This window comes from Cherax quadricarinatus, chromosome 88, assembly GCF_038502225.1.
Source record: "Cherax quadricarinatus isolate ZL_2023a chromosome 88, ASM3850222v1, whole genome shotgun sequence".
NCBI classification, from domain to species: domain Eukaryota; kingdom Metazoa; phylum Arthropoda; class Malacostraca; order Decapoda; family Parastacidae; genus Cherax; species Cherax quadricarinatus.
In genome coordinates, this window is record NC_091379.1 from 10,715,286 (window position 1) to 10,727,355 (window position 12,070).

A 12,070-nucleotide genomic window follows, 5' to 3' on the forward strand; every position below is an offset into this window, starting at 1 on the left:
AATCTTTTGTTGTTTTTTTGCAGATTTTCGCCATTTAATGAGTGATTTTTAAAGACTTTACTTGTTTACCTGGAGAGAGTTCCGGGAGAGTTCCGGGGGTCAACGTCCCCGCGGCCCGGTCTGTGACCAGGCCTCCTGGTGGATCAGAGCCTGATCAACCAGGCTGTTACTGCTGGCTGCACGCAAACCAACGTACGAGCCACAGCCCGGCTGGTCAGGAACCGACTTTAGGTGCTTGTTCAGTGCCAGCTTGAAGACTGCCAGGGGTCTGTTGGTAATCCCCCTTATGTATGCTGGGAGGCAGTTGAACAGTCTCGGGCCCCGGACACTTATTGTATGGTCTCTTAACGTGCTAGTGACACCCCTGCTTTTCATTGGGAGGATGTTGCATCGTCTGCCAAGTCTTTTGCTTTCGTAGTGAGTAGTCCTGTAGCAGGATTGTTGAAATGCGTGTCGTTGGAGAGAGAGAAAATGAGAGGTGAAATAGCTTTTAGCTTGTAAATAAAGTTAGGAATCTTAGCCTAACCTTACAAAACCTTGTGTAAAAAGAGAGTGAGAGGGAGAGATAGCAAGAGAGAAAGAGAGAGGTAGGTCCGCTGTGCTTATGGATCCGATTGTTGCTAAGATGAAAATTCTAGATTTAGCTTCAGTGGCTGCTGTACAACATACAAAGATAAATATCTTCCTTTTCAGTCCTTGGTTATAGAAAAGCTTTGAGTATGGACAAGCTCGCTATATGTACATGCTGACCATCAAGCATCTCTCATGACCCACGTCTCATCTACACAGTTATTAAGTCACAAAACCTTCCAGTGAGATCAACTTCGAGATGCCGGGTGACGTTACTGCGGAATCTCTTCTAGAGATAATCAGGAAAATTAAAGATCTTCGAATTAATCTTAAACTTCTCCAAATATGAAGTAATTTCCTGTAACCAAGAGATCCATGATTACATCATGGCATCCCTGTCAAGAACTCTAGACATTGATCTAGCTGATAGTACTGATAGCCAGCCCGTAATGCTATGCATATAAGTGGCTTTGGCATGCTGCTCTTACCTGTATTTTTTGTACCTATGTATGCTTAAATTACTGAATAAATAAAATAAATAAATTAGTACTCCTCTAGGCTCGCCATCTACCTGATATTGCTGAAAACAATTGACGACCTCATCGGGAAAGCCGGAACACAGACATATTAATGACTTCTACCAATTCACCAAATGCCTATCCCTCCCAAAACTCAGTTACTATTTATGATGCTTCTCAGCCATCAACAATTCCAAATTCAATGATTAGGACACTTCTAAAGTCGACGTGAGGAAATATTATAAGCCATTTCCTTAATGATAAACACTGGAAGCAAGTTTTACTTCCAGTCAAACTGGAGTGGAACTGCATACAACCTCACAAACTGCATTGCAAGCCGTCGTATTTTATACATCACACTGACCGGTAGAGAAATTTCTAGCAGACGGCCTACGGGATATCGCGGGAGTGCAAGAACCCACTTTTATTTAGTCTAATCCAACTAAATATATTTTCGATAGGTTTACATTAGTTTAATAATAAACACAATGAAATATATTTTTTCGTTAGGTTCAGAATAATTTTTGCAAAATTATTGCGTACACAGATTTTCGCTTGCCTTACTCGGCTAGCCAAAATCGCAAGTTTTACCTATTCTGCACGACATATATCTTCAAGAGAGCATTTTTTGTAAAGTCGTCTTACTAAAACTTTTAAGCAGTTAAGTATATAACTACTGTTTTATCTTTCTTCTTTTCTCATTTCCTTGAGAAAAATTACTTAAAATACTACACTTCTTTAAGAGATGTTGTCCACGGTCTTCATTTTAAAAAAAAAACTTAACAGGCGATGCAAGTGTTACTTCTGTTGATGCTGTTTTTTGGGGGCTTAACGGTGTTCCGTTTTACACAAAATTTATTTACTGTTTAGTTACTGGGATTTTGTGTCTTGTGTGGAGCTTGACAGTATTTGAGTATTAAACAAATTACACATTTTTTTACCCTCGTTAACTGTGAGTTGCCTCGAGTTCGTTTTAAGTGGATCCAACTTCTCCCTAATCTTTGTCCTTAATTAACACCGGGAAGGAACCTTTCGGATTGGCCCTTGGAATCCCTTGCAACTTTAATTGCACAGTCTCGTTTAACTTCCATTATCCATCTCTCTCTTAATGTGAACATATTGATCCACAAGGTAACCCTCTCTCCTTTTCAGTAGGATTGTGTGGCTCAGTGAGTTAAGGCGTCGTGATTTTCCCTCACCACGAGGCATGGCAAAAACTACATGGGTTCGAATCCTCAGCTCGTCGCAGTGTTGTTACTGATTCAATACTACTCGTTCGTGGTCACAATAATGAATTAATATGAATGAAATGGGTAGAGTGGTAAGGCAGAGATAGTACTAGTTTGCTGCCTTCAGTGCTAGCCTGCTGCCTTCAGTGCTAGCCTGCTGCCTTCAGTACTAGCCTGCTGCCTTCAGTGCTAGCCTGCTGCCTTCAGTGCTAGCCTGCTGCCTTCAGTGCTAGCCTGCTGCCTTCAGTGCTAGCCTGCTGCCTTCAGTACTAGCCTGCTGCCTTCAGTGCTAGCCTGCTGCCTTCAGTGCTAGCCTGCTGCCTTCAGTACTAGCCTGCTGCCTTCAGTGCTAGCCTGCTGCCTTCAGTGCTAGCCTGCTGCCTTCAGTGCAGGCCTGCTGCCTTCAGTGCTAGCCTGCTGCCTTCAGTGCTAGCCTGCTGCCTTCAGTGCTAGCCTGCTGCCTTCAGTACTAGCCTGCTGCCTTCAGTGCTAGCCTGCTGCCTTCAGTGCTAGCCTGCTGCCTTCAGTGCTAGCCTGCTGCCTTCAGTGCTAGCCTGCTGCCTTCAATACCAGCATGCTACCTTCAGTACTAGCCTGCTGCCTTCAGTGCTAGCCTGCTGCCTTCAGTACTAGCCTGCTGCCTTCAGTGCTAGCCTGCTGCCTTCAGTGCTAGCCTACTGCCTTCAGTGCTAGCCTGCTGCCTTCAGTGCTAGCCTGCTGCCTTCAGTGCTAGCCTGCTGCCTTCAGTGCTAGCCTGCTGCCTTCAGTACTAGCCTGCTGCCTTCAGTGCTAGCCTGCTGCCTTCAGTGCTAGCCTGCTGCCTTCAGTACTAGCCTGCTGCCTTCAGTGCTAGCCTGCTGCCTTCAGTGCTAGCCTGCTGCCTTCAGTGCTAGCCTGCTGCCTTCAGTGCTAGCCTGCTGCCTTCAGTGCTAGCCTGCTGCCTTCAGTACTAGCCTGCTGCCTTCAGTGCTAGCCTGCTGCCTTCAGTGCTAGCCTGCTGCCTTCAGTACTAGCCTGCTGCCTTCAGTGCTAGCCTGCTGCCTTCAGTGCTAGCATGCTACCTTCAGTGCTAGCCTGCTGCCTTCAGTACTAATAGTTTATTATCTCTAACCTGTTGCTGTTCTGACCAATTTCTTGTATATTCCCTGAATCTTAACTCGTTTATCTTATTTCTTTCTCATCGTCTGTTTAATAGATTCTTTGGTTATTCTTCTGTCTGTTGCTGTTAATCTTCTTTTTCTCTACTGTTTTGTTTTTGTAATTATTTAATATTTCTGAAATTGTGTCATTTTAATCACTTTAAATATTTTATTTTACACGTTACCAAAAATCCGTATTGAAGAGAAGAAGCCTATGATGATGGGTTGGACCATTTTGGGCCATTGTCAAGTCACAAATGGGCAAGAAAATGGCCCAAGACGGGCCAAAAGGTCATCAGAACGTTGTTTTAAGTGCCAGTTTTTGGGGAATTATTCCAGCCACGGTTCTGTGATATTTTTATTCTATTTTAATTTCTTGATGACTGTTATTGTTATTGATTGTTATTGCCACTATCCACAGAAACACAATTTCTGATCTTTCAGCACTCACGCCTACACCATGTTTGTTTCTGTTTAACGTCCCCTTAACTGAAGTATCTAATGCTTCTACCCATCCCTTAGAATGATGCACCTCTCGTATCTTGGATCAAAAGCTCTCTCACAGGTATCGTGGAAGCCTCTCCTGAAGAATGAAGATACAGCCGCTTAAAAGTTAGAAAAATCTCTAACTTTTTAGAGATTTTTATACTTAGCAGGTATCGACACAACACAGATAAGCTCACTACTAGTATAGGACAGCTGACTGCTGACGCTGGTAACTCACTACTGACGCTTGTCAACTCACTACTCTCACTGGCCGTTTTTAATTATAATTTAATAATAATGATAATAATAATATATTATCGAAGGTAAGACTGGATGATCTCGCTAAGTCGCTTGTGAGGTCGAGAAAATATTATGCTTTAGAGAGGTAGGAAATTGACTTCAGTTGACAGTTCAGTCGTTAAATTCACAAGAATATGAGTGGTGTTATTGTTGTTGCTTATTATAGTGTTGCCTTCTTGATGGAAGAGTTTGTAAGATATTTTATTCTTTCTTTCTCTCTCTCTCTCTCTCTCTCTCTCTCTCTCTCTCTCTCTCTCTCTCTCTCTCTCTCTCTCTCTCTCTCCCTCTCTCTCTCTCTCTCTCTCTCTCCCCCTCTCTCTCCCCCTCTCTAACTTGTGTGTTTCTATTCTTGATTCAAACACCTACATTATACACAATAGTCCTTAATATAGGTAGATGTAATTAATTCGTCTTAGCAAATACTGTGGCCGCATTGTGGACTTCCAAGTCTTCTGTTGTTTTTCCCTTACCTCTCTCTCTCTCTCTCTCTCTCTCTCTCTCTCTCTTTTACACAGGGTTCAACAAGGTTAGGTTAAGGATCCCTAGGTTTATTGACAAGCTATATACAAATTAAGGATACCTAACTTTATTGACAGGCTAAGAGCTGTTACCTACATCAGCTCATTTGAAAGCATTTTGTTATGAAACATACAAGTAGGGAACAGGATGAAGTTGTAGCCATCTGTGGGCCAGCATTTTCATTTGATCAACTGACTTTATCTCGTCGACATCATCATCTCTCTCCCTCTCTCTCTCTCTCTCTCTCTCTCTCTCTCTCTCTCTCTCTCTCTCTCTCTCTCTCTCTCTCTCTCTCTCTTACTTGATCTATCACAGCCTTTACCATGGTAAACACACCGACAGATGACCACGTCAGGGCCATGAAGAGAAGCCAACACAACCTTACCTCAAACGTCAATCCCTCGACTTACCTGCCTCTCACCTATCAATCAAGTCAGCCACTACCGTCACTCAACACCTCAGGTGGCAGGAGTCACTCACCTGAATCTTCTATATCACCTGTTGCCCAAAGTACGCAGTACTCTCCACTTAGAAACTGTGTGGAGATCCGTCATTTTTGAGGTCAAGCATCTTGCTGACGGTGGATCGAGCCTCCACAACTCCTCGGGCTCTATGACCCCACCATAAAAAGGAGTGGAAAACAGTTCTGGTGAACCATCATCTGATGGTTCCTATTTCCTGACTAACAAAACACCATTTTCCCTTGTAATTTAGTGATAACCTGCCGACAATAGCTATGTTGAAGATGGTATTTGATTGAAAAAGCCTACTGTGAAGGCGAAACGTTTCAATAGTAAAGATAACCAACAGTTGCACATGTGTCTTAATCACCAACATTACCGACAAGAGTGAAGAAACAGCACTTTTCGGCATAAGTTTTCATTAAAACAACGTTTCGATCTGTTAAAATCCCTATCATTTGTGTTATTAAAGATCTCAACAGATGTAAACATCGTCCCCAACACCAGCTTGTCCTCCCACGAGTAAATTATCCCAGCCACAACGCGGGTGGGGTTAGAACCCGCGATCAGAGAGTCTCAGAACTCCAGACCACCGCGTTAGCCACTGGCTAACGCGTCGGTCTGGAGTTTTGTGACTCTCTGATCGCAGGTTCTAACCCCACCCGTGGTATGCTTTGTTTGCAATCGTGTCATTACGATTTTGCGAGACAAATTAACCCAACTACTAAAATATAACATCTTCCACGTAAATATTTAACATTACGCTATTCCCTGGCTTCAGTTTAGCACGTGATCCACCCGAGGCACAGAAGATGCAACGTGTGGTAAATATATTGTTGATAATGGTATTCAGGAAGCTAGTTCCTTGCAGTATGCAAATAAGATACATATATCACTGGATCCTTTGATGGGGAAATATTTATCTTATGGGAAACTCTATCCATCTCCACGTGAGCGAAATGTTTCCTAATGAAATGAGCCATTGTTTCATTTGTATATTATTTATGTTAGGTTAGGTTTATCTGGAGTTTATCTGGAGAGAGTTCCGGGGGTCAACGCCCCCGCGGCCCGGTCTGTGACCAGGCCTCCTTCTGTGACCAGATATATGTTAGGTAAGGTTCGTCAGGAAACAGGACAAATGTTTCCTGACGCGGGTCTTAGTCAGATGATGACCCGCCTTTGGAGCTTTTGGTCATCTGACGGAGGCCTTCCGCTGGCTTACCGGTCCACCCCTTTAAAAATTATGGTCATTTATAACCAGTCTGTATTATTTATGTTATACTGATGCACACAAAAGATACATTGGAAGCTGTTCTCTGCGGTATAATGATATTTGCCTTTAAATGCTTTCATTATACTAAACTGAAACAGTCATAAACGTGTCTTTTTATCGCTTTAATACGCACATCACACGTACACACACTTCGTGTATACCTGAATGCAACACGTGTACACGTTAGGAAAGTAGGAGAGAGGGAGAGAGGCAGCAGAAATGCAGCAGAAGAGGCAGCAGGGTAAGCAGGGAGAGCAGCGGGGAGAGAGGGAGAGAGTCGATGCGTAAAGATCAATGAAACTAAAAGCAGCACCAGAAACCAGCTGACCTCAGCTGGTAAGACCAGGCGCGTTCTGGAAGACCCAAGAACCACTTAACTTAATACCCCCACTGAGGTAGTGGGCACGGGAGATGTGTGGGGAGAGAGAGAGAGAGAGAGAGAGAGAGAGAGAGGGGGGGGGAAAGGGGTTTCAGAGTGAGAAATGGAAATGAGAGGCTCCCTTAGAATTAGAGAGAAAATGGGTCTCTGAGAGTGAGAAAGAGATAGGAATGGTTGTATAAACTAATACAGGGTGTTTTAAAATGATGGACCCGATTTAAAAGTATCATGCTTTAAAATTGGGTCGTTGTATTTGAAACACTCTGCGCATTATGGAAGCCTCTATAAATTGGCACGTGGGTGGTGGCTGCGACTCAATAAAGGTGACCAACTGACAGACTCCTTGTCAATAAAGGTGACCAACTGATAAATTCCCTGTCAATAAAAGTAACTAACTGACAGACTCCCTGTAAAAAGTGACAAACTGACAGACTTCCTGTTGATAGAGGTGATCAACTGGCAGACTCCCTGTTAATAAAGACGACCAACTGACAGACTCCCTGTCAATAAAGACGACCAACTGACAGACTCCCTGTCAATAAAGACGACCAACTGACAGACTCCCTGTTAATAAAGACGACCAACTGGCAGACTCCCTGTCAATAAAGACGACCAACTGACAGACTCCCTGTCAATAAAGATTCTCCTCTTCGTTTTCCTGACACTACAAGCTCACAGAGAGTAGAAACGTACACACACACACACACACACACACACACACACACACACACACACACACACACTGTTTATCGACAAGTACCTTTAACAACTTCTACTACTACCACCACCACCACTCATTGCATTTCTTCCCAGGACAATTAGAATATGTAGCTTAGAGTTTCGTAATAGGAAATTCAACAGCATCACCGTTTGCTTCTAGCAACGAGGTAACAGACCCAAAAATTACAAGAACGTTCAAATGTGCACGAATATCACAAGAGTTAAGAAACTGGGCGGCTGGAAAACGCCAAAAAAGGAAAAATCCAGATTCAACCGAGAACAAATTCGCCTTTAACAGTTGATTCTGCCGATAGAAAGTTGAATCACTCTCTCCAGTTATTTACAACTTTCTTTCTATTTAGCCTTCAACTCATGCGGTTTACCCAGCACAGGTACTGAAGGCTCGATCCTGTGTCCGCTGACCTCAACAGGACCTGAGTTTCCACAGTAGCTTCATACTGTCGAGGAACACCCTACTTAAAGAGTCTTTGGATAATCACTGAATAGAAACCCGCGTTAGAGTATTTTATTTTATATTTCCCGGCACTTTACGGAACACTAACATATTTGCAGCTCCAGTGTCTCCATGTAGATACATAATAGTAATAATAATAATAATTATAATAATAATAATAATAATTATTATTTTTACAAGTACATGATGCAACTTATACAGACCAGAGTTGACATCAGTGACATACTGTTTAGAAAGTCCCTGGTTTTGCAGAGTATTTCGGGCAACTTAGGTTAATTTTGTCCCCCGGGATGCGACCCACAGCAATCGACTAACACCCAGGTACCTACTTACTGCTACGTGGAAAGGAACAGCAGATGTAAGGTGAATAACACTCGTGTACCTACTTACTGCTTGGTGAACAGGAACAGCAGATGTCAGGTGAATAACACCCATGTACCTACTTACTGTTAGGCAAACAGGGACAACAGGTGTCTGAAGAAAACACGCCCAATACTTTCACCCGTACCGGGGATCGAACCACGGTCACTCAATGAGTGAGCTAACTGCGCTACCAACTAAGCTTCGGGAGTTTGGTAAACACGAGGGGAAAAGTCTACAGATTTATTGTTTTAAGTATAGTCATCCCTCACGTAAACCGCACCGATGCAGTGAAATATTTTGCCTTTTAAGAGCTATTCAATTTTAAATGGCCTTTCTAAATCCTATTTATGCAAAAATATCTCCCTGTAAGAGAATTCATACTATTTAAAAAGTACATTTTATATAGAGTAGTATGTGCTGCAAAGGCCTTTTAAGTGCTATTCAATTGTGAATGGCCTTTTTGAGTCCAATTTACACAAAATCTCCCTAAAAGAGCTTTATATGATAATTTCTGCTATTTAAAAAGAATATTCTATACAGAATAGCACGTACTGTGAAGGCCTTTTAAGTGCTATTAAATTTTAAAGGCTTTTTTGAGTCCTATTTATACAAGAATTCCTGCAGAGGTTCTCCAGGCCATTGGTTTGATTAAACGCTCAGAGCGAAATGTCGTGGCTAAACATCGAGTGTTGCAATCCAGCTTTCCTAACAGTGATTGGTGCACAGAGCCATTTTTTGCAGTTGATTGATTATTAAGTGGAAAGATTTAACGTTGTTCAGGCTTATTGTGCATAGAAAATTGGACAAAATTGTCTCGGACACTAAATCATTATTCGAGCATTACAACACTCGCGCAACGTAGCAACACTCGCGCAACGTAGCAGCACTCGCGCAACGTAGCAGCACTCGCGCAACGTAGCAGCACTCGCGCAACGTAGCAGCACTCGCGCAACGTAGCAGCACTCGCGCAACGTAGCAGCACTCGCGCAACGTAGCAGCACTCGCGCAACAAAGCAACACTGTTGCAGGGATAGCAGCAGCAATAACTTAATTGTATTTCGGGTGGTGTTGAACCCATGAGAGCCATCCAGTGTAATGTGTGGTGCAGGCTCGCTCCTCCGTTTCTTAAAGGAAAGATTACGCAGCCCAAAATAAAGAGGAATATATATATATATATATATATATATATATATATATATATATATATATATATATATATATATATATATATATATATATTAGTTAACAGTGCAACAAAGATACTTTCGCACGATGCACACTTAGCACCACTGACGGCCACTGGGACGGTAGGGACTTTTAAGCTCTGCTTCAAGTTTGGGTGAACTTTAAGTCAACTTAAAGTCTGGGGGAACTTAACGAGGTTTCTTCAGGCCATCAGATGGTCCGGACTTCCCTCCTGTTGACGACAGATGAAAATTGGCTTGCAAAACTTTTGGGTTTAAAAAAAAACAGAAGTTTAATTTCTGTTTCTTCTCTGTCTTGACCAAACACGTAACTCTTGACCAAACACGTAACTCTTGACCAAACACGTAACTCTTGACCAAACACGTAACTCTTGACCAAACACGTAACTCTTGACCAAACACGTAACTCTTGACCAAACACGTAACTCTTGACCAAACACGTAACTCTTGACCAAACACGTAACACACACATTATCTTAAAGACAAGCAGGCAACCAGTGCAACGAGCTCTAACTTTATCAAATTTCCTTGTGGGTTTTATTCAGACTCGAGTCTTGGTTGGAGTTGTTACAAACAATATGCGAGTATGAATCACGGAATTGTGATGACACGATTGCACACAAACCTTATCACGGGTGGGGTTTGAACTCACGGTCGGTCTCAAAACTCCAAACCGTCGCGTTGGCCACTGTGAGTACGTATTTCTAATGTTATACAATACGTCAAGTTGTTGGGAAAAACACGTCCAATATCTTAAGTTCAAGAAAGAGGCAATTAAACTGGATAGAGTGGAAAAAATAGGTAAATTGGAACTGAGGGACAGAGCACCTCAAATTACCTGTCCCCTTCTATCACTGTCTCCAGTTAAACACATCTGTATTCGACTGATGAAATCTGCTGGGCGGGTGAAACGTTTCGCCAGTCAAAAATTTACCCCGGTATGTCCTATTCATTTGTTCAGACGCATAGAAATTGAAATCTACATTGTATGTAGTGGATCATCTCCACAGTGGACGTCTTCCAACTTTTTCCTTATTTCAGAAAACATAATTAATAGTCTTACATTTTCCTAGTTCTGTATGACAAGGTTGATGCTTCCCAAGAATAATAATAATAATAATAATAATAATAATAATAATAATAATAATGATAATAATAATAATAATAATAATAAGGAAGTAGTATTAGTATTAGTAGTAGTACAAGTGGTGGTGGTAGTAGTAGTAGTACAAGTGGTGGTGGTAGTAGTAGCAGTACAAGTGGTGGTGGTAGTAGTAGCAGTACAAGTGGTGGTGGTAGTAGTAGCAGTACAAGTGGTGGTGGTAGTAGTAGTACAAGTGGTGGTGGTAGTAGTAGTAGTAGTACAAGTGGTGGTGGTAGTAGTAGTAGTACAAGTGGTGGTGGTAGTAGTAGTAGTACAAGTGGTGGTGGTAGTAGTAGTAGTACAAGTGGTGGTGGTAGTAGTAGTACAAGTGGTGGTGGTAGTAGTAGTACAAGTGGTAGTAGTAGTAGTAGTACAAGTGGTAGTAGTAGTAGTACAAGTGGTAGTAGTAGTAGTACAAGTGGTGGTAGTAGTAGTAGTACAAGTGGTGGTAGTAGTAGTAGTACAAGTGGTGGTAGTAGTAGTAGTACAAGTGGTAGTAGTAGTAGTAGTATCAGTATTTGAAGTTGTAGAAGTCAATGGATATTTCTAACTTTAGTGGAGAAGTGACCCAACAATTGAAATCTTCCAGTCAATTGGATTTTTCTTGACCAATATTTTGTCCAGAATATGGCAGGCGAGCAAGGGACAGCAGGTGAGCCAGGGACAACAGGTGTGCCAGGGACAGCAGGTGAGCCAGGGACAGCAGGCGAGCCAGGGACAGCAGGTGAGCCAGGGACAGCAGGTGAGCCAGGGACAGCAGGTGAGCCAGGGACAGCAGGCGAGCCAGGGACAGCAGGTGAGCCAGGGACAGCAGTTGAGCCAGGGACAGCAGGTGAGCCATTGACAGCAGGTGAGCCAGGGACAGCAGGTGAGCCAGGGACAGCAGGCGAGCCAGGGACAGCAGGTGAGCCAGGGACAGCAGGTGAGCCAGGGACAGCAGGTGAGCCAGGGACAGCAGGTGAGCCAGGGACAGCAGGCAAGCCAGGGACAGCAGGTGAGCCAGGGACAGCAGTTGAGCCAGGGACAGCAGGTGAGCCATTGACAGCAGGTGAGCCAGGGACAGCAGGTGAGCCAGGGACAGCAGGTGAGCCAGGGACAGCAGGTGAGCCACGGACAGCAGGTGAGCCAGGGGCAGCAGGCGAGCCAGGGACAGCAGGTGAGCCAGGGACAGCAGGTGAGCCAGGGACAGCAGGTGTGCCAGGAACAGCAGGTGAGCCAGGGACAGTAGGTGAGCCAGGGACAGCAGGTGAGCCAGGGACAGCAGATGAACAAGGGCCAACAGATGAACA